This window comes from Anguilla anguilla, chromosome 12 (genome assembly GCF_013347855.1).
Source record: "Anguilla anguilla isolate fAngAng1 chromosome 12, fAngAng1.pri, whole genome shotgun sequence".
Lineage (NCBI taxonomy): Eukaryota > Metazoa > Chordata > Actinopteri > Anguilliformes > Anguillidae > Anguilla > Anguilla anguilla.
Window position 1 is genome coordinate 35156739 of NC_049212.1, and position 21202 is coordinate 35177940.

At 49.4% G+C, this 21202-nt stretch overlaps 1 protein-coding gene across 4 annotated transcripts in view; it reads right to left on the reverse strand.

Annotated features, from left to right (window-relative positions):
• LOC118210052 (tripartite motif-containing protein 3-like) overlaps nucleotides 1–16846 on the reverse strand; it is a 36192-nt gene extending 19346 nt beyond the window's left edge. For 2 of the 4 annotated variants that reach the window (XM_035385882.1, XM_035385879.1), the window contains exon 1: nucleotides 16633–16846. The gene's annotated coding sequence lies outside the window, so the exon portion shown is untranslated. Of the gene's footprint in view, nucleotides 1–155; nucleotides 589–1047; nucleotides 1199–16632 lie in introns of those variants that run through there. The other 2 variants (XM_035385881.1, XM_035385880.1) reach the window with 2 other exon arrangements.
• Nucleotides 16847–21202: the final 4356 nt, after the last annotated feature.

Genomic DNA, 21202 nt, shown 5'->3' on the forward strand with positions numbered 1-21202 from the left:
GTAGTAAAGCTAGCAGAAGCCTTTTCAGCAAACACACCTGTTTGTTATGTGCCCGCACAGTCATGGCCACTGACACCCCGTGGTCATGACTCACAGAAAATTAGCCTGAGAACTGAACCGCAAACAGATTTCCGGTGCCCTTCACGAAAACTCACCCATTACAGTCCACACCACGGCTTATCCCGCTCTGCGTTCACACACGCACGCCAGCTCTCCTCCTCCTCCGTCGTCTATTACTCCTCCGTTTCTCATCCCTTCATTTCTCTCTGAGGAAGCTTTGGGACGCCCAATCTGTCAGTCACTCCTCTTATTTTTACAGGGCGTGCCAGAGTGCCCCCAGAGCGTTACTGCCTGCTGGAAAGTGGGTGTTTCTCTCTCTCTCTTGCTCTCTCTCTCTGTCACACTGTCTCTCTATCTCCATTTTCTATCTCTTGCTCTATCCCTGTTCTCTCTCTCTCTCTCTCTCTCTCCCTCCCTCCCTCCCTCTCTCTTTCCCTTTAAAGCGGTGGTCTGGGGTGAACCAGCTGTTTGTTCAGGGTCCTAACGGCATGGGCACAGCCTGCCTCACTGAGCTCTGGCTCCTGACAGGAAGAGAAATAACACAACAAAAACAGAGGAAGCCTGGAAAAGGCACTCCCAAAATCCCCCCCCCCCACACACCCCCGAATCCCTGTGGGCCCCAGCGGAAAAAACTGAAACAAGGACCCTCAGCCTTCGCGGGAAGCACCACCTGTCTCGCGCGCTGGAGAAATCGGGGGGTTGTAAAAGAGAAGGAGGGAGCAGGCGGTTAGCCTCTCTCTCTCAGTCTCAGCCTCAGCCCGTTACGCAGGGCTGCTGTAACAATGACATTCCATCCCCGCTTCATCCCAGCCCGCTGCTCTCTCTCTCTCTCTCTCTCTCCCCCCCTCTCTCCCCCCCTCGCTCTCCCTCACGCATGCAGCACACGCCCGGCAGCAGTAAAAAAAAACACACGGTCGCTCGCGGCGAGGAGGAGCGTTGTTTTTTTTCCCCCAGAAGCCCGCGGCTCGGCAGAGACGCAGTACTCACGGGCGACGGAAGGCAGCTGGTGCTTTTTTCAGACGGCCCCCATTGTTGTTTTCATTGCCAGCCGACTGCAGGGCCCAGGGAGCGAGAAACAGAACAGAGGCTTTTCACTAGCTATCCACACACCCCTTAGGCAACCGTTTCTGCCCCCGCGAGCCGTCCCCCCTCCTCTCCTGCACCCTCCCCTTTCAGGCCCCCCTTCGTCCCCCCCCCCCGCCACAGGCTCTGAATGGGAGCAGCTGGGCAGTGACTTCGGGAAGCGTCAGACCGAGCTCGAGCACCCAGGCTCCGCCCCCCCCCCGTCCACACTCTCCTACTGCTGGAGCTCCTCAAGCTCCTCCCCTGGCTCCGCCCACACGACCCACTGCAGTACGGCTTGAACGAGGGTCCTGCTTAGACGCACGGGCCGGTTCAAAGAGCAGCTTTGCCTCAATGCCTAATAATGTACGTGCTGACAAATGGGTGGGTGGGGAGGGGCGGGGGGGGGGGGGGGGGCTGCTGTTTGAAGGAGAGAGGAAGGGAGGGAGAGAGGCAGGTAAAGAGAGAGAGAGAGAGAGACTGAGAGACAGAGATTATAAGTGAGAGGCCAAACCAAGTTTGCCAGATCTGTGAGAGGTTCCCTTCACAGCGGGCAAATAGCAGAAATGCTTTGACATAGTTAGTCAGTCATGCCATCCCAGCTTTAAAAAGGTGACAGCTCAATGCACAGATCTGTGGTGGAGCTCAGGATATTATTTGTGTGCTCACGGCTGACCCGGGCTCATGAATTAAACTGTACGAGTGTCAGAAGAGAGGGAGACTTTTGCAGGATAATGATTCTGTGCACCTCCAAAGATCAAGAGCACCAGTGACAACCCAGGATTAATTCAGGATGAAATGTCCAGACTTGGAACGAAAAACCTGATCTGTGAAATCTCTCCTGATTCTGAAAAACCTGGGTCGGTAAGGCGATATGTTCAAGGGCATTCTAATGACCAGGGCGTTCCCGGCCTGTAACAGGTCAGGGGAGCAGTAGGGGACGAGTGTCTCAGCCCTTCCAGCCCCCCCCCCCCCCCCCCCCCCCCCACTGAGGATCAGTGCAGGCGACAGCAGCCAGGCTCAGTCATTGTGAAGGAGAGAGCAGAGACTGTAGAGAGACAGGATGTGCGCACGTGCGTGCGTGCGTGCGTGTGTGTATGTGTGCGTGTGTGCGCATGTGTGTTTTTGTATGATTTTTCAGATATTTAAATGTGATTTACGCATGACTGCATGGTAAGCTTTATTCACCGCTTTCATGAATTGATGGTTGGATTAGTGTGCAGTGTGTCCTGCAGGTACCTGACCTATTGGAGTGAATATTTAAGATCAGCTGGGCAGATTAATGTGAGGTGGTGTTTTTGCTACTTGGCTTGGGCAGTATGGTAGCAAAGCTTTTGCCTACTTTGCCTAAACTGCCCAAACAAACGATGATGTAAATGACCCGATGTAAATGACCCGGTAACACAAACAGTCGCAGTGCCTGTATTTCTAGTTTGTTTGTAAATAAACTGTTTTACATACAGTGAGGACGAAACGCCTGAGGATACTACCTAGCCCTGTGTATTAAGGAATAATGCAATTATTGTACTCCAATAAGTCTTTTTAATACAAGAATACATTATTGAGAACGGGGGGGGGGGGGGGGGGCTTATTAGGATGGCGTTCCCACCACAGTCGCCGGACATGAACCCAGTCGAGCATCTGTGGGAGCAGCTGAAGAGGGAAAAGGCCAAACATCAAGTAACAAATAAACAGATCATCTATGGGAAGACCTGGGAAAGAGCTGGGTTGAAATGGAAGATGAGCCGTTGCATAAGATGGTGGAGTCAATGGCTAGCAGAGTGAGGGTGGTAATCAGGGCGAAAGGCGGGCACGTTTTTTACCTTCAAATACCCACACATTTCTTTACTTACGGTATTAAAAAATAACTCTAAAAAAGACTCTTGAATAAGAAGTAGGCTATAAACAGGGTATCATAATTGCGTTAGCCCTTGATAAATAATGAAAACAATCAGCTCTTGGTAGTGTCCGCAGGCCTTTGGTCCCCACTGTGTATAGGCCTATTCGAGCTCGGGTAATTCATTAAGTCTTGGGCTGTCTGAGGAATCAGCCAGCTTCACGAGAAGCAGGCAGCCAATGCAGCTGCAGTCAATCTGCGAACATTCAGCCATGTTATTAAGTCACATTCAGTGTTAGAATAGCAGAATATTAGCATATCAGCATTCATATCATAAGTGCTGAATCGGAACGTATTGGGCAGGAGTGGCTGCTCCTTTATGCGGTATTTGAAAGTGACAAGAGGGCAGCGTTCTCCTCTTCTCTCTCTGCTGCTTACGGCACTGAGGGAGTTTTTCACTGCGCTTCCTGTGGGGGCCCTCACAATGCAAGCAGGCACAGACAGGCCTGCCTCGTTCTCTTATGGAGGGTTTAATTTCCCGCAATCCTGGCGGGTTTATCAACGAGCGCACTTTGGCCACGGCGTGTTTCCATGCTGAGGACGAGAGTTTTACACTGAGCAAACAGAGCCGCTGATCCAGCCTGTCACAGCGAAAGACGGTACGTCGTCTTTTAACGTGCAGAGAAATGTCTGCATTCTCGCTTCTCTATGCTTATGAAAGGGTCACTGAATGTGAGGCTGGTGTCAGCTGGCTGTGGAAACATTCCAGACCTTCCCTGCCCATCCCCTTATCGTACATATCATTCTGTCTGTACAGTGCCCATCCACTTATCGTACATTACCAATCTCTTATCATTGTTACCATAGTACCCGCCCCAATATCTTTCATTAGCAATCTCTTATCATTCTATTTCTACAGTGCCTCTCCCCTTATCATACATTGGCAAGTTTTTGTGTCTAAGTTTCTGGATTTACTCTAAGGTGCAACATAAGGAAGTAAAAAACCTCTGAATCGCGTGCATGGTATCGATCATGCTCAGCTCCTAAGCTGATTGGCTTAGAGACCTCCTGCGGGCGACGGCCCTGCCAGCCGTCTGGTGCGTGGCACGGCCCAGATGACATGGCAGCGATGGCACACACCCGCAGTGCCACTTCCAAAATCTTCAGGCCAATCAGAGCGGCTCCCTAAGTGGCTCACAGGAGCTAGCATATCTAGCGTGTAGCCACATTAATCCCTTTGAATGGAGCGGCCAATCCACTCTCTTTTCTCTTTTCCTGGGGCTTCCTGTACATATATCTCTGCAGATTATCCTCATACAGGTTTAGAATATCTCCACCGACAGCTATGGCTATGACAGCCGTGGTGTTGACAGTGTGACAGTTGACAATTACTGGACTTGCTGTTGTCCAGTAATTCCTTTGCGATGCGTGAATTCACAAAGAGCGGAAGACGCTGATTGGATCCATTTTACCTGCTAAATGAAATCGCGTCTGTCCGTTGAAATTACTCCCGGGCAGCAGATGGGAGCAGTGCGCTAACTGCGTCCATTTTGTCTGCTGGACGAGTCTGCTCAGCGGTGACTGGCAGCTGGAACGCAAGTGCAGGTCTCCTCAGCCAGACGTCAGTTTCAATAACCCGGTGAATATATCAAAGGCGGATTCCACATCTCTGTGTGGCACGTAATCCCATAAAAAGGACTGCTCCCCTCTCCTTTCTGAATTAAAGCGCGCGCTTTGCTCGGATAGCGGTTTATCTTTTTTTAAAAATGAAAAAGCGGCTTCTCGTGTTATTTTCCATTAAGGTCTCGTCACAGGCGACTTCCGGCGGGACGGGGTTTAATTCGGCTTGCGGGGCGGGGGGGGGCCGTGCTGAGAGGGGACGCCCCTGCGTGGCTAATCCGTGAGCCCGGACCACCGCGTTCCGGGAGAGCGAGAGAGCATCCCAACCCCTCCCTGCACCCCCGTCTCTCTCTCTCTCTCTCTCTCCGCCACAGTTAACGGTCTCTTGCCTCCCTCGCCCAGCCGCCATGGCGGACCGGCTTCTCCTCGCATAATTTAGCGAGGTGAACTTTTTTTTCTCCCCTTTAAGGAAACGCTTCCAGTACCGACAGAAAAGCGCATAAATTATGATTCATCTCCCAATTAGGCTTTTTAATATGCAGCGTTAAAGTTTAATATTTAGCTCCTGTTTGTCTCCGGTGTCTTAACTGTAGCGGAGAGAGGCGGTGTGGGGGGGGGACGGGGGGGGGGGGGGGGGAGGTGGTAGGGGGGCGATAGTTTCCGTTTCCTCCCCAGATTCTGAGGCTTGATCCCCGCATTCGCTGCCGGTCACAAATTCAACACCGTAAGGCAGGGGCGTCAAACTTCAGTCCTGGAAAGCTGCTAGTTTTTGTGATTTCTTTTCAATCAGCAGCGAGTTTAGGCCTTGGAAACAAGGTGTGCTGTCTCTTCAGCCAATCAGTGACTTAAATTTTCTTCTTAAGTGCAGGAACACACAAAAAACCAGCAGCCAAAGCGGAGATCCCTGCCAAAACCGAAACTCAGGTCTTTTTCACTCTTTAATGGTAAGGTGATGTCTCACATAACCCAGTTTTAAGTTCCACAGCCTGCTTGGTTTTGGAGGCAGGATAGAGAGGTAGCCACAGACAGACTCTATAATTCATTGAAGGGGAGGTGATGCTTCTCTGTCTGCCTCGGGTGTGTAACAGGGAAATCAGCTGTATGACTGATTCACTCAGGAAAATGGCGACTGTTGTTGGGCTGAATGGCCTGCTCTAGTCATTATGTTATGTTATGAGAAACAGGGGCACGGGTGGTCAAGAAGAAGGGAGCTGGCCCATGTGAGCTCAGCGAGGTTTACCTACTGATGGACCAATCCCGAGCCTGAATTATTTTTTGAAAGCAAGTTTAAAACTGGAGTGGGCCGATTGACCTGTTTTCAGATGCACGTTGGCTGTTCAGAGTGTGGAGGTAGGTCACAGTGTTCCAGAGTGGCTGTTCTCCAGCACTGTGCTGTGTTCAGCAGTGTTCAGCCCTCAGTGCGCGTTAAGGGCAAGCTGAGGATTTATCCCGAGTGGTTTCATTAGCACTTCCTGTCTGGAACCCCCCTAAGACCTGTGACTGCGTATCGCCTTGTGTAGCTGAGCGTGCTTCTCGATAACCATACTCCAGGCTACGCGGCGTGACGTCAGCAGCCTGAGATGGGATTGGCTGCAGAGTACGAAGGGGGTGGGGGCGGGGGCGGGGGTATGGGGGGGGAGGACACACACCCACGGGTTGACAGATAGAGAGAGGGAGGGGAAGAGCGAGAAGCCCACCTGCTAATTCATCCAAAATTTATCGCCATCGGGTGGAACCTTATCTAATGAAAGTGCGCAAACTTGGAGAGGGAAAACTACAAAAATAAAAATCACTTGCCTTCACTCAGCTAGTACATTCACTGCACTTACTGCCCGCCTTGATGATTTTCCTCCGAATAATATTTGGAGGAAATCAGCAAGGCGGGCATGAAAGGTAGCCCAAATATGAGAGGCGAGGAATAACCCCCAGAGCTAAGCTTACCGCCCATCTATTCTCATTTAAGGTCCCACCGGCTCGGGCTGCCACTGTAGTGTTGTGTTGTTTAGCTGTGCTGCAGTGGATCAGTGACGAGCGAGCACAGCTTCTCATTTCCTGTGATTAAAGTTTTAAGTGGCACATCACTCACGCAGGACGGGATTGACAGGACCTGGGATTCATCTTCATCCCAGTCCTGCTGTAAAAAAACTGACCCTGTACTCCAGCCACAGAGAGGTGTGGGCATGTGTGTGCGTGTGTGCACACACCTGTGTGGGTCTGTGTGTGAGAATGAGGTGCTTGTATGTGCACACATGTGTATAGAGGGGTGTGTCTGTGTTCATGTGTGGGTTTGTGCATTTGTTTGCATGTGCATATGTGTGTATGAGTGTGCGTGTGTGTGTGTGAGAGAGAGAGAGAATGTGTACTTGTGTGTATCCATGCGTTTTGTTCTTATCTGGCTCCTCTATGGTGCAGAATCCAGCAGATCTGCACGTCTTCTGGATCTTTTTCAGGGCTGGGAACGTTCCGGCGGGAATGTTTTGGTAGGAAGCAGGAAGTGCCCAGGCAGGGGGGATTCATGTGCTGGTAAACACCCGGGTGAAAAAAGGAAGCGCACACAGCGGCACAGTAAACAGCGGCTCGGCGTCACGTGGCGCGTGAAAAGGAGAGCGTCTTCGCTCGTCCTCACGGGGGGGGGGGGGTGCCAGACCGCAGCTCTGATGATACGGAGCGCGTCGTACTGCAGAGGGGCAATGTGGGGGTGGAATTCAGGGGGATATCCGTGACTGCACCGGTATGTTTGCCAGTTTGGACTAATGCATTATTTAGGCACGTCCTACTTTTGGAACAGAGGGAGGGTGCGGTCGTGATTAGGACCCGGGGAAATTAGCCTGTGAATACAGCCTATAGCGTAAACTCATTTCAACAATGAGCGGGTAATCCTTAAAACCCCAAGACCTTGGACGCAAATACGTAAACACACACCCACACAAACGTGCATGCACGCACACACATACACACACCTGTGCCAATGGTTTGTGTGGGTATACAAACAAGCCACTATTCATAAAACCCTACCCTTCAACAAAAGCAGAGAGGTGTGTGACGCAGAGCGATTCAGAGCTCCAAGCATTATGTGGCAGAAGGCCGTGCCGTGATTGGCTGCTTTATATCCCACTGTTTACACTTGTAAAGGGCAGGGCACACGCCGTGACATCACCCAGAGTTCCGTCGGCCCATGAATGAGAGCCATCTTTAAAGCCACAGCGCTCTGCTAAAGGTCAGCTCAGCTGCTGAACTCTCTCCTTCTCAGCGCTGGAAGGCCTGTGCTTCATGCTCTGATTGGCCACCAGGGCCTGCTTTGCTGTCACACGGAAAGCCAGTCAGGCGTCGAGCCAGCGGCTATAGCAGCACTACCCGTCGCCTCCATTGGCAAATTTAAGGATTCATTCGTTCCTTGTGACGTGTTGGCTTAAGATAAGGAGCAGACCTGGCGTGACTGAGAAATCATCAGGAATCTGGCATTCGCATGAGCCCGGATACAGAGCAGAGCTGAGTGCTAGAGAGGAGCTTTAACCCTTTACGGGGTGAGATCACAGATATGTGATTAGAATGTCCTTAACCGAACGTTCCAATGCTTATGTAACAATCACCACTGTGATAAAAAATGGATAATAGAGTTCTAGAACACAGACTTTTGAAAAGCATTCCAAAAGCCTACTCTTCAAAGGGTTAAGGGCAGGGTGGCTGAACTATAGGACCTGAATGGGAGGTGCAATGGCAGATGAACAACAGGACAGCAAACTCACATGCTCTCGGCAATGGCAAGTTTTTGAAGCACTACAAAAAAAAGAGTTCTGCTCCAGCCCACGTTTGTGAGGTTAACGCAGGAGCATTACGGACATCCTGTTCTCTCCCAGGCCTGATGGGGAGTAGTACAGAGGCTTGACTTTTAAGCATAAATAAGAGCTACATGAGTGAGTGTGGAGCGTTCAGTGTGCAGACAGTGCACTGCACTGCAGCAGTCCTCCCGTGGCCTGTCACTGAGGAGCCGCCTCTTCATTAATGCCCGTCTGTCTGCGGTCAGCAGAACCGCTGGGCTGTCTGTGATCGCTGAAGGACGCCTCACTGTCACGTCACCGTAGATCAGGCGCATCGGAGAACGGGCCCTTTCTTAATTACATCACCCTCTGCCCCGCACCCCCCCCCCGGCATGAGTAACCAAACGGGCCGATAAATGCGTAGACTGACTGATGGCTTCACGGAAAGCCCCTATGCATCATGGGCAGCTGAAACCTCCGGTGTCATCAGAAAGTAGTGTGTGCTCCTTGCGATTCTAAAGAGGAAAGAAGAGGAAAACTTTGGCTGGCCTCTTTAAGATGAGTGTACCAGAATAGCTCGTCCTGCTCCAAGCAGTGCAGAGAAACCTGCATGATGCTATCGCTCCCCAGTGCTAGCACTCTGCAGTACAGAACTTTCAGAAAGAAGGGATGTTCTTTAACCCTTTACTGTGTAAAATCATAAATATGTAATTAGAATGTTCTCAACTGAACATTCTAATGCTGATATAACATTCACCACTGGTAACTGAAAGCAGAGGAGTTCCGGAACACTGGCTTAGAATTTTGAGAAACATTCTAAAACACCTACTCTACAAAGAGTTAGGGCCAGGATGGCTGAACTGTAGGACCTGAATGGGAGGTCCAAACAACAGCACTACAAACTACATTCCAAAAAAACCAAGGGTTAAGAACCTGGGAGGGGGGGGGGTGGCTATATCCCCAGACAGATTAATTCATTCTTCCCCCGGATTTCCTTTTGCTCACAGAACGCTGGACTCAGAAGAAAGAAGGACAGCGGTAAATAGCGGAGGGAGGGCGAGGGAAGGTGACGCGGCAGAGAGGATGAAACGGGGGCCTTGTGTAATGATCCCTGCCTTTGAGTTCTGTCCGCTGAAGCGCGTTTCTGAGCCGTGACCGCGGCTGAAGTAGCGTCAGTCGGGGGAAATTAGACCCGTGCAGGAGAGAAGCATCTCCAGTCAGAACGTGTGGGTGTTTATCATCAGACAACAGTATGTGAGAATGCTATTTGTCAACATTTTGTGCACAATTATTGGCAACCTACCAGGAGAGAGACACAGAGAGGGGGAGAGAGAGAGAGAGAGAGAGAGAGATTGAAGGGGAGAGAGATGGAGGGGGTGAAGAGAGAGGGGAGAGAGAGAGAGAGGGGAGAGAGAGAGAGAGAGAGAGAGAGAGAGAGTGGGGAGAGAGAGAGAGAGAGAGAGAGAGAGAGAGAGGGGAGGAAACATACAGCAGCATCCGCTGGAACTCGTAATGGGGCATGACAAATGCGTTTGCTCAGCACAATGTGCGCTAGCCTGAAAACATGCATGTCTACCGCACCGGTTTGGAAAGGGTCAGGTGGGCTCTCTGCTGGAGTAAGCCCTAGGCCTTTCATCAGTCCCCTCGGTCAGTCGGGCCGTGATCGCGCGCACACACGCGCACACACACACACACACACACACACACACACACACACACACACAAACACACACACACACACACTAGGGGTGTGCAGAGACGTCATTATCTGTAGCTGTATCTGTTCAACCAACAAAATTATCTGTATCTGTATTCGGATAGAAGACAGGAAATGGGCGTGGGTTATACCGGAAGTCACGTGAAATCGGGCAAACGTATTTTCTAACCTAATATTCATTGGCAATGCAATTGTTGTGCCTTCAAAGCATCGAACTGATTCAATATTGGCATATAATAATTATGAAATATATTTCCTCATACTGTATTTTTCATCTCTCTCCTTTTTAATTTTTTTTATTTTTAACTAAACTAAGTTTTATGAACTGTCTGATCTTGGTGACTACAGAATATAGCGATCACTTTTCAATAATGTGTAGTAAATGAAACGACTAGTTAGTGAAATCAGAGTCCTATGTTGCAAACAGAATGGGCATTTTTATCTTGTGGCCATCCACAATGATATGAATCGATTTGAAGAAACATAATGGCTGACGCACAGAACTTACTTATTAAACGTTTTGCAGCGCAGTGGCTCAAAGTTTGTTGGTGTGTGTGCCGGAGTTCGGAACTCGACATGGAGCTGACTTTCCACCCCCCCCCCCCCCCGAATCCGAATAATAACGAGCAACTTCGGGTAGAAGAAATATCTGTTTCCATCGCATTTTTCGTGCTTTTCCAGAATACAGTATTCGGATTCGGATACATCCCTAACACACACACACACACACACGCAGCAGACCGCAGCAGCAGCAGCGCGCGCTTATCGACTCGTCTGAGATTGATGGCCGTGCCGAGCCTCTGTCTGCGCCCTCAGATTCATATGGAAATGAGCGCTGGGTTTTTGCCTTCTTCCTGCGCTTTTATGAGGCTTGTCCTCCGAGTCGATGACAACAAAATAAATAACTGACGGCTCGGAATAGGCTCGCGTCGAGACGGACGTTTTAAATCGTCGGATGGCAAAACGGCTGTCTAAAACGAACGATTTACCGGAAAACGAGCCCTGACAATGCGGCGTTTCTTTTCCACGTTACGGAAGAAGCCGTGTAGCATTTTGAGTAAAAGCACTTTCATTAAAAAGACGTGACCGGCCCGGCCCGTTTCTTAATGGGTCGGCTCTACGTTAAGCCGACCCAATGGACGGGTTCTTAAATACATTGAAAATTGCTTTTGACAAGCAATGGGATTATGGGATAAGTCACTATGAGACCAATGGAAGCATCATTATTATCTCAAAAACAAAATGGAAAAAATGGAACTGAAGGATTGAGAACTGAAGCTGAAGCTCCAGAGCTTACTCACGGTTCTTACCTGTGCCAACAGGTGTACATTTAAAGGGGAGTTACACCCTAGATCATTTTTTTTTATTGTTGCTGTAAACATATTTGTATGCCCACTTTATAATGAGACATTTTAATCCAAACCGTTATTTTGCCATAATTTTGCCATTGTTCGAAATAATATAATTTTATCAGAAAAACAAATGGTCAAAAACATCTTGGTGCTCTCCTCTAACATTTGAAAATGCTTTTTGCATTTCACTCTGGCCCTGCCCCAATCGGGTAGTGTCATGTAGATGTCAAATAAGTTGGCCAATTGGAAAATGGTTGCCGCCCACAAATTCTTCTATTTACTTTTTAATATGATGGAAAGCTGCCAGCACCTGATTGGCTAGATTGGTTTCGGCCCAATGCTTTTCAAACTGGAGAAGCATGGCGGCCTTTTCATAAACTCTCTCATATTCCGCTTAAACGGTCCCCTAAAATATGTTTCTGAAAACATTTGAGGCGAGAAACAGGCCATGTAATTGCTGAATCTTGATTGATACTTGATCTGCAACGCCTTGTTAGGCAGTTTGATCCGGGTTTCATGAGCCTACACTGTACAAATAATTTGTATATTGAATACTTTATGCAAATGAGATGGACACACCTGGAAACAATTTTCAGAATTGTGCAGTAGGCGGAGCCAGGCTGCAACTGTGAGTTCAATTACTTTTAAAATGCTTAAAAAAGGAGTTCCAGTGACAGAACTCTTGATGTAACTGCGGCTGACACATACCCTTCTGTGTAGTGTACCATCTTGGTTTCATTACGCTATCTTTGAAGAAGTCCTAATATTTGTTTACTTTGTTACCCAATGTCTCCGCTGTCCAGAAAAGAGTCCAACAACAGTGTGTTTGTGTGTTCACCCCTTTTTAGGATGAACCCCTTTTTACCACAGTTTGGGAAAACACAGGAACACAAACTATAAAAAAGAGAGTACATTGAATTGGAATGTCCTGCCAATCGAATGGCTGTCTGCAAGATTATACTGAACAGAGGCAGCCAATGAAGAGCATTGGCTGCATAAGAGACAGGTGGTCAAAGGTTAAAGGTTAAACTTCCTGTATGAACTCCACAGCACCCAGAGGCCTTTATTTCTCTGCTTTCTAGATGCAAACCCCATGACCTCCTTGTCAGGAGTCACAACTCTTACCGCCATTTTATCCCATCAAGCTTGACCTCATGGAGATAAAAAGCAATTTTATCGGGTTGGACTGCGAAGACAATAAATTGTTTTCTGTCTTTCCTTCTGCCTGTGATGGAAACCGTGCATTTAGACATTCAGGCCACACTACTCAATTCCACGTCTTTCTCCCACCGCGAAAAACAGTGATCTCTTCATGAATCTGTAAATGTAGTGATTTATCAATTTTCTGCAGCTGATAAATTGGACTGTGAGCACATTGCTAATGCAGCCACCAGCCCGGCACACAATTATCCGCTTTTTTGGCAGAGAACACATCTGCTATGCTTGGGGAAATCATGTTTTGCAGGGAGAAAAGCTAGTTCATTTATATGCTGTCCTATTCCAGAGTCATGGGATTTATGCCCCAACTATTCCATGTAAAATTGGCTGAAGAGTTCCCATCGCCCCCGCAGGCTCAGTGTCAGCGCCGATGCCATTAAATGTCATCCTGTCATCCCGTGGCACCCCATCCCAGCATGGGGGGGGATTTCCTGGCTTTTTGGGGCTGGATCCAGATGATCAATACCTCCATAGTCCCAGACCTCTGCCATCAATAAAAATCCCTGCCCCCAGAAAGCACCCCCACTTTCACTCACCCCCACCCCCCCTCTCCTTCCTGCAGTGCAACACCCAGCCCCCATTACTGCCACTGCGTCTGTATTCAGACAGAATGAAGGACACATGCAAGACAATCTGTGTCTTGTGGAACAAGGCAGGGTCTTGGTGAAGCCAGTGCTTGTACTTCTAGGCTGGGAGTTCAAAGCTCAGGTGGGCTGTTCTTCCCCACTCACCAGTGCACCAGTGACATTCCAGCTGAGCCAGCTGAACATTCCATCCCCTGCATTCTGCTTCCCCTGGCAACCAGTTACCACTACTCTTCCAAAAGCCTGGGCCATGTCCGATTCAGCACACTTGCCTGCGATTGTGTATGCTACTAGAGTGTACTTTTTAAAAAGCTGTTAAGAGTATGCAAAATTTCTGAAAATAGAGTGTACTTGGATAAAATACTTATTTCCAAAGTATTTTCAGAAGCATACTATTCCGGAAGTGAATGAACACTTTGGTCCCTTAAATATTGCATGTAGCTTGGCTTCTTACTCAACACGGATGGCTGTCTGAAAATTTAATTCCATTGATGCCAGGGCTGCGTATAAATCATTTCTGCGGTTTAAATGCACGTGGTTTGTTTTTTTATGGTGCTTTGTTAAAACTGACCTTGCGCTGTTTACAGAATAGCTTTGAAAAGGCTTAATGTCGCCCCCAACTGAATCGGAGTGTGAACTGCACAGGTGCGGGAGGATTTATGACACTCCCATAGTATGGTTAGAATAGTATGGTGGTATTTTTCATGTACTGCTTAGTAGGCAGTGCATACTTTAAGGACACAGCCCAGTAGTATGTGATCCAGCAGTGACATCATGTCTGCTTCATTCCTGTGGCTTGACATCCACTGTTTGTCCAATTGCTCACTGTTTTTCCCAGCAAGGTTTGAGTGACATCTGCACTATTCTTTCTGTCGTTTTCCTTTCTTTCTTTCTTTCTTTCTTGCATTACATTACATTACAGTACAGGCATTTAGCAGACGCTCTTATCCAGAGCGATGTACACAACATTTGCATAGCATTTGCATTGCATCAATTTATACAGCTGGATATACACTGAAGCAATGCAGATTAAGTTCCTTGCTCAAGGGTACAATGTCAGTGTCCTACCCGGGAATCAAACCTGTGACCTTTTTAGGTTACCAGACCAGTTCCTTACCCATTATACTACCCTGCCGCCTTGCGTGCTTGCTTGCTTGCTTTTTTCTTTCTTTCTTTCTTTCTTTCTTCTCAAACAGGAAGGGCGTTCAGCGCCACTGTAAAGAGTGGACGTATTGTGCTGCTTGTCAGTGCCCGGTTTTCCACGAATCGGCAGAATTGGATTATGATGATGAGGCACCCTCCTCCCTCTGTTAAACAGGTGCTCCTCTGATGAACTACCTGAGAAATCACCTCTGAGTCTTACGCTGATACACATGGAAGCCGCAGCTTGAAATAGGCAGAAATTGTTGCGATGATTTTTATAATTTGCCCGTATTAAAGTGTCATTTGCACAGCTGCTCAGCTCTAATGCGATTTACACAACCAACCGCAAGCTTTTCCTTGGATGTCCCCAGTCGCTATCAGGGGTGACTTCTAATGAAATATTAACTGTAATCACTCTGTCTTCTTCAACCTCTCTGGTTTAGCTACAGTGCAGATGTGTCGTTTATTACCAGCGCCTGGTGGTTTTCTAAGTGACAGATCATTAGCCGGTGGAGATATAGTTTAGCAGTGAGAACGGCTGGCCCTGCTGCATCATTAACCTTCATAGCACGATCTGCGGCGATCAGAGATACAGAGAGTTGTATTCCGGTTTCTCCTCCCCACCTGCTCCGGGGGTAAAAACCGGGTAAAAAACCGGGCAAAATCAGGGTAAAAGCTGGGTAAAAACCGGGTGAAAACCGAGCCGTTAGGGCCTCAGCGATGGATGCGCCTCAGCCTGCGGCCGCCACACCTCCTGCATGCGTGTCCCTGATTGAGACCCTGCATGCGCGCTGCGTGCTGCGCTGGGGCTGCGGGTGGCGGGGGGCCCCCAGCCCGACGCATAACGGACGGACGGGCACGTGGCGGCGCTGGCAGGCCCGAGCTCCGCGGACACGCCAGCCTAACCGTCGCCACGGGGACCCGCGCCACGGTCACGGTCCATGGACTGTGCGCCCCGGTCCAGCCACACCGCTAACGGCCTCACCCTGACGGCAGCGTGGCTCGGATTCATACAGCACGGATTCATACGGCACGGCTCGGATTCATACGGCACGGCTCTGATTCATACGGCATGGCTCGGATTCATACGGCACGGCTCGGATTCATACGGCACGGCTGGGATTCATACGGCACGGCTCGGATTCATACGGCACGGCTCTGATGCGTATGGCACGGCTCGGATTCATACGGCACGGCTGGGATTCATACGGCACGGCTGGGATTCATACGGCACGGCTCGGATTCATACGGCACGGCTCTGATTCATACGGCATGGCTCGGATTCATACGGCACGGCTCGGATTCATACGGCACGGCTGGGATTCATACGGCACGGCTCGGATGCATACGGCACGGCTCGGATGCATACGGCACGGCTCGGATGCATACGGCACAGGCTCTCACTTCACACGCCCAAATACAGCATCGCTGCACCAGACCACACTGCAGTCCTGCAGAGACACACAGACTGACTCCCAATTCACAAGAACGCAGTCCACTCTTTTAGTCTCGCACTTACCTCTTTTTTTTTTTTGTTACTGTCATTTGGAATATTTGGACATGGCAGGCTGTATTTGTCCGAAATTAACGCGAGCTCCTTTTCTATATATGGCTACGGGCAGAGAGTGTGTGTGTATGTGTGTGCGCGTGCGTTTCTATTCAGACCTGTGCGTGCCCTGAAGAAGCAAAGAAAACCAGAGCATAGCAAAGACAACCGACCGAAATGGGAATTTAAAAAACCCCTAGCAGGGAAGTGAGTGTCGTTCGGAGCACGGCACGGGACGTTTCACAATCGAGCACGCTCCCCAGGAGCCCCAAAAACGGGAGGAGAGCCCCCCTCACACGCGCGCCCCGGCCCAGAGACCGCAGTGTGTCACACCCTCCCGAGCATGCAGACGCTCTCAGCGCACAGCACCAGCAGAGCAGAGAGAGAGAGAGAGGGACGAGCCTGCAGCACGGAGAGACGAACAGATAAAAGCAGATGCTCTTTATTTATTCATTCTCTCTCTTTTTTCCTCTGTTTATTACAACACCACACTTCCTCTGCGGTGGGAGCTAGCTACAATCGCGCCCCCCCCCCCCTCCTCCTCCCCCCCCGTCCCCCCCCCGTCCCCCCGCCTGGTTCTGGGAATAGCGGCTGTCTGCGGAGCGGAGACCAGACCCTACGCTATGCATTATTCATCCTTCCCATGAAGCCGCGCTGGGCGCTCTCAGACGCGGCGCGCCCGTCCCGTACAGCGCGGGGCGGGGGGTGGGGGGGCGGACGGGCGGCTGCACTCACCGGAGGGTTCCGACGGGCCGTTAGGACGGGGTCAGCGTCCCGCTCTGCGGAGAGGACGGCCCGTATTCAGCACCCGGCATTCCCCAAAAAGAAGAACAAATCCAGGCAGGAAAGCAGGGAGCTGACTGTGTGAGAGAGAGAAAGACAGAGAGAGAGGAGAGGAGAGCAAGCAGATAGTGAGAGAGAGAGGAGAGGAGAGGAGAGCAAGCAGAGAGAGAGAGAGAGGAGAGCAACCAGATAGTGAGAGAGAGAGAGAGGAGAGGAGAGCAAGCAGAGAGAGAGAGAGAGAGAGAGGAGAGCAGCCAGATAGAGAGAGAGAGAGGAGAGGAGAGCAAGCAGAGAGAGAGAGAGAGAGGAGAGGAGAGCAAGCAGAGAGAGAGAGAGAGAGAGAGGAGAGCAGCCAGATAGAGAGAGAGAGAGGAGAGGAGAGCAAGCAGAGAGAGAGAGAGAGGGGGAGAGAGAGAGAGGCAGCCAGGAGCTTCACGGTATTGGCTGTGCAGTCAGTGGGAGGAGCTACGCTGTCCAATGGCGTGAGGGAGGTGCGGAGCGGTCGGCAGCAGAGGCGGCGGGAGCATCCTCCAGCGCACGCTCGCCCTGACTGAGGACCTGAGGCCGGCTGCTGCAGCGGGGTGCGCTCTCCACCCCCCTATCCCCCCCCCCCCCGATTTAGTCTTTTACCCGTCTGCCGGGTTTAAATGAGCAGTGAGCTGAGAGACGGGGTGGGGGTGGGGGTGGGGGTGGGGATCACGAGAGGATCCCACAGGGAGGAGGAGGCCCCGAGGCGTGGATTTGGACGGTGGCTCTGGCGCGGTGAGGAGTGCGGAGGAATCGCGCGGTTTCTGAGCCCTGCGTTTCCCACACGTAGGGTAGAGTCCCCGCTGCTCGCGTATCTACGGAGGGCCAGTTCTGCCAAACCTGCCCCCACCCCCCCTTTTCTCTTGGGGGACAGTCCTAAAGAAAGAAACTGCTTCTTTGTATGCTTGGATAGTTCAGAGAGAGAGAAGGAGCAAGGGAGTGACAAAGGCAAAGCAGTAGATGGAGAAAATAAGAGGAGGGAGAGAGACAGTGTGTGTGTGTGTGTGTGTGTGTGTGTGTGTGTGTGTGTGTGAGTCTGTGTGTGTGTGTGTGTGTGTGTGTGTGTGTGTGTGTGTGTGTGTGTGTGTGTGTGAGTGTGTGTGTGTGTGTGTGTGTGTGTGCGTGTGTGTGTGAAAACAGTAGGGGAGTCATGATGGGGTTCGTGCAAGCTAGCAGACGAGATACATCAAGCGCGTGGGAGAGACATAGGGAGAGGCCATGGGGGGGAGGGGGGGGAAACAGGTATATTGAAGGGAGGAGAAAGCGCACACGGCTATGCTGACGAAGAGTTGTGGGGGGGGGGGGGCAGGAGAGGCGGGAGGAAGGGGGCGGCTGCAGACAGTCATCTCAGGATTTTATTGTGAGAGGCTGCGGTTGCCATGGAGACTGCATCCAGCGCCGCAGAGCCCAGATGGCGGAGGAGCAGACTCATTCTCCCATCAGCAGCCTGAAAAGCACAGGAACTGAAGCACGCAGGTGTGTCATCTGTTATCCAGAGAATGCCAGCGTCACCGTGGGTCACATCCTCTCCAACGCATTACAGCTGGTGTGCAGGAAGAAAAAAACAAAACAAAAAAAACATTTCATTTGCGACGAGCCGCTACTGTCATTTTTTTGTCTTGTGAAGCAGAACATGTGGGAAGTTTGTATTCAGTGATTTCCCCATAATAACCTGCTTTGGCTCATTTGCTGCAGTAATTTAAAAGCCCTTAGAGGGTAATTGGGTCCAGTTTTAAATAAAAAGATGTTGATCATCTTGGGGTAAAGGGAAGCCAAAACCAATAAACTGCCCATTTGCCAGGTGCTAATCAAAGTCATCAATCCTGCTAGTGTAACTGTGTGTCATCGGTCATTTCTGTGGGAATGATCAATCTGGCCTAATCAATAGAAGGGACATCGCACAATTGAAAGCAATTCTTTGACTTTAGCCTAATCACTGGCTGAGTGAATTGATTCTTATCACATGACACAAAGCCCCAGATTGCATATTGGTTTGGGCCTGCACTGTAGTTAGGACCGCCCCCATGATGTCACAGAGGAACAATAGCACCGTTCCGTTCAATGATCGTAATGCTTCTAAAATCCCATCAATGGTCTTTTCCCTGTGTGCCAATCAAATATGCCTCTCTAATGGTACAATGGAAGTAGGCTGAGCCTCGTAGCCTCAGTATCACAGGTTTTAGCCTGGGCTATTTCATTAGGTGGCTATGACCAACAGTGGTTCACAGCTGGACTTAAGTTAGCCTACCAGGGCTATTGTGGATCTAAGTTACCCAGGATTCCTTGGGTCCCCACCTCCACAGCATTTCCCCCAGTGAGACACCAGGCCGCTACAGGCTGCCGTTTGTTGCACGTGACATTGATCAATTATAGCTCCCCTGTAGCACTGTGTATGACCACAGAGTATGACTTTCAGGTTGGTGGGAACACAGTCAGCAGCACAGCAGTGACTAATGGCAAAACATGACAGCGGCAGCACAAAAGCACAGCAGCAGCAGCACAACTGCAATGATGAAATGGGGCCAGAAAAAAAAAAGATCTGAAAAGACACACAAAGAGAAAAGGCGAGTCGCTATTTCAGAGCTCCAGGGTCCCTGTGCCACACCTGCTGGTCCACACCACACTGGCAAACCCGGCACGTCTTCCGCCACTGCCTACAAGCAAGAGCAGCAGTGTAAATATGTATAAATGTAGAGCATGCTCTATATCTATGCCCCGTTAGAAAACAGGTGTCTGCTCGCTAGTAACGCTGTGCGAGCGTACCCTGTGCCTCTTCTCCGTCCTCATTCACAAACCCGGGGGCATGGGCACAGGCCAAACGGGGCTCTGCGCGAACTCTTCTCCCAAAGGAGCGCACGTGCTCCTGAGATTAAAAATTTATGGGCATGCAAGTGCATCCCAATTAGCAGATGTGCTCGTGAAGTTATTTTTTTCCGGTTAGCGCGCATCATTTTTTTTTCCGGAGCTAACGCTCCTAAAATGGACGCCCTGTAGAGCCCTGCCAAAGCCATCGGAGCTAAGCGCGCTGGTTTAGCATTAGCGCCTTCACTTCGCCTTGTGTCTCGCGGGGAACGCCGTCCCGTGTCCCACTGTGCCGGCGACCCAGATGGAACAGTATAACAAGAAATTCATTTACATTTCAAATCGAATCGAAAACTTTATTTAAATAGCTCATTTGCTTTTCTAAAAACACGTTTTCCGCCCCTCGAAGCAGTTAGAACACTGGATGAAGGGACTGTGTTGTTCTTTTAGAAGTATGATGCAATGGCTTGGGTTGTCTTCTGAGTGCCATTTTAGGTGAACACAGAGCCATTGAAACCCTGTGGTTTTCATTTTTACACCCGAGTAGCCCACTGTCGAGTTCCTCGTGCCAAGACAGAATGGCTTTTTATAGCAAAATCAATGTGTTTTTTTTTTCTCTTTTGTTCACATGATGGTCTCAAGACCTCTTCCGGAGGGCAGAAATTTGATTTTGATGGTCACATTTTACGGGATAATGAATCAAACCCAATATGATTTGAATTGGAGCTTCTGCCTTCTCTGGCTTCATATTTCACATCAGCCCACAAATAATGTATTTAAAAGTAAACAGTGCAACAGTATTTTGAAATGGCTGAATGTTCATTTACATTTTTTCTTCTGGGCCTTCATAGTGTTTGCATTTTTCTGCCAGTGCATTTTTCAGCCAGCCAAAATGAATTTATTACAGAAACAGCCACCATCGGTCCGAAAACACACCCTTGCCTTTTCCTGAGGTGGTAAAGTCCCAGTTCACAGCCTAAATAGCAAGCATTTGGAACCTCAGCTCCTAACATGGCCTTAGAAGTAACTACTGTGTATTTATGGATTACATACATCATAGGTTATTCTGTTTTCTGTAAGGTAGTAAATAAGCAAATGCTTGTTTCCAGCAAACAGAAATTAATTTAAAAAAACCCACTAATGCATGCAGCAAATATTTTTCTGCATATGGAAACAATATTGGAATCGTTTGTCGTATTGAAATGCTGAAATGTGTATGATTTTTTTTTCTTCTTCTAACGTCCAAACAGCTTGTGTTTATTGAAACATGCATAAGGAGGTGCAATATTAATCAATGTGGCCACCTAGTGGTGTAGAATAGCATGACAATGCAAGGACTACTGTGACAGTTGCATTCAGTGTGATGACTGTAGAGTACAGAGTGCATTGCTTTATGCTGTACAAAAACGAGTTGGATAAATGCTATTTGGACTGCATTTAAAGTTTCCCACTTGCATACCTGAGGGAAGCCAATTTGAAACTAAGCATTTGTTACAATGAAATGCTATTATATGGTGTAAACCATAAATGTGTAAAGTTTGATGGCATTTCGGTTTCACATCACATTTCACATCTAAGAAGCATCATCCGCATATAATACTTGTCTTTGCTGTTTAAAATATTATACCAGAAGATGACTGTCTGTAGCCAACCAGTTGCTACATGTAGTTTAATAAGTTATTCGGATTGGATC